The following is a 2,249-nucleotide window of genomic DNA, read 5'->3' as shown; positions in this document are numbered from 1 at the left end:
ATTGCCAACACTCCAGCTAGAATATGCACACAGATACATATCCTCTCAAGGTATACCACACTCCCCTGTTGCCAACACTCACAGGAAATTACTAATCCATTATCCTTTCACAATACACACACCTCTATTTTTACACTCTACACACACATTCACCAACCTCTCAGCATACATACAACAACCACCAACACTGCATTATACCTACTCCTCTATACACCCTCCAGTATGCACACCCAGTCACCAACTTAACCTCAATATATATACTACAATTCTCAACACTCAGTATTATTTTTTTTAATTTCTACTGCAAAAGAATGAGTTATAAAAGAGGAATATAATCGGTTGGAGAGAGAAAATAAAATATATGGACACTTCAGAGAGAGAGAGAGAGTGAGAGAGTAACCCATGCAAAGTAAACCACAATCATAAAACCTCACTAACTTCAAACACTGAGGTAGTTTGGCCATGTGGAGAGGATGGAGAGTAAGACTAACTAGGAGAGTGTATGTGAGTGAGGTGGAGGGGAGTAGAGGGAGAGGGGAGACAAAGGATGAAAATAGAGGGATGGAGCAGAAGAGGTACAGTACATGAGAGAAGGGGGGTGTAAGTTGGGGGGAAGAAAGCGGTGTGGCAGGGGAGAGGACGACATGGAGGCGATTGGTTTGTGGCCACCCCTTCACCAGATTGCGGCGTCTGGCTATAGATAGATGAATCAGCTGGCATAAAGTTGTACCCGTTAGTTAAAATATAACGCCCACTGCATACCACTCCTTTCTTTTCCTTACTGCCATCCCTGACCACATCACTTAACTTTCCCCCATCTTGGCCACGCTCCTAATTCATCTCAAGCAAGAAGAAAAGTGAAGGGGTATAATTCTTGCCGTCCTCTGGCAATCGGAGGCACAACATCTTAGCTGCACCAAAATCAGTAACAAACAAGTCGCATACCCCAGGATACTCTCTACGAAGTTTGAATTACCCCAATTTGCCCACTAGGTGTTGTTGAGATATTATGGGAACAGACACACACATACACACACACACAGATGCAAGCGATTACATGTATGCCTTCGAAGAGGAAAACTTTAGAGTACTATTTCACTGCATCTACTTCTGCACTTAAAGGGCATGTCTGTCACTTTCCTCCCTGACCATAACCTATAAAGTGATTATCTGTGGACGGGGAAACCTACCTGAAACCTCCCTCATCTCGGAAAAGAGAGAAAGAGAGAGACTAGACGAACGTTTTATCACTGCGCCCACACGCATCTTCTTCCTGGCCTTTGGTTCCTTCTTTCTTGCATTAAAAAAATCTAAGCATTCCGAACTTCTCTTTTCTTACCTGTTTGCAGCGAGGGAGGAAGATTGGTAGAAAATTAAGAGAAACAAAAGTGTAATGCTATCATTTTCTTCCTGCGTAATTGACTGGGAAAAGAAACCTTGAGGGTGAATGAGGTGGTAATGGTGGTGGTGATGACAACAGTAAGAGAGAGAGAGAGAGAGAGAGAGAGAGAGAGAATCTGGTAGGTGTGGACAGGGAGCAGGGGGGAACGATTGTGCTGATGATGATGATAACTAACTGCACCTATGACGTGTGATGATAGTAACTATAATATTAACTGAGAGAGAGAGAGAGAGATGATGATAACTTCTTCTTACCTATGACGTGTGATGATAGTCACTCTAATATTAACTGAGAGAGAGAGAGAGAGAGAGAGAGAGAGAGAGAGAGAGAGAGAGAATGGTGCTGATAATGATAACTAACTGCACCTATGACGTGTGATGATAGTAACTATAGTACTGATAACTGAGAGGACTTGGTACTGAGACTGAGATGAATTAAGGAAAGAGAGCTGGGGGAAAATAATGATGAGTTTAATTATACACCAAATAGATAGAAAGATGAATCTCTTGAATGGTTATTAGATGGAATTACTGTGGGTTTAATTAGAAGAGGTCTACACAAGAGTTATAAGGGGTAAGTGTGTGGTGGTTTGTAGTAAAGTAGTAGTAATGGATGTATTAGTAGTAGTCCAATCAATCAATCAATCAGCTTTCAACATATCGTGATACATAATGGTAATCGGTAATCGTAGTGGCATCAGTATGGCATCAACAGCAGCAGAGGTACATATATATATATATACAAAAAATCTGTACATATGGACATCACATAATAAGTGAATACTGTACAATTATATATCTATAAAAAAATCATCATTAAAAAGCCTGAGAGGCATCACGGTGCACAT

Source organism: Coenobita brevimanus, unplaced genomic scaffold (assembly GCF_032717465.1).
Source record: "Coenobita brevimanus isolate Jiangsu-jjx unplaced genomic scaffold, ASM3271746v2 jjx.HiC_scaffold_2882, whole genome shotgun sequence".
In the NCBI taxonomy this organism is placed as follows: domain Eukaryota; kingdom Metazoa; phylum Arthropoda; class Malacostraca; order Decapoda; family Coenobitidae; genus Coenobita; species Coenobita brevimanus.
Note: the sequence above shows the minus strand (reverse complement) of the source record.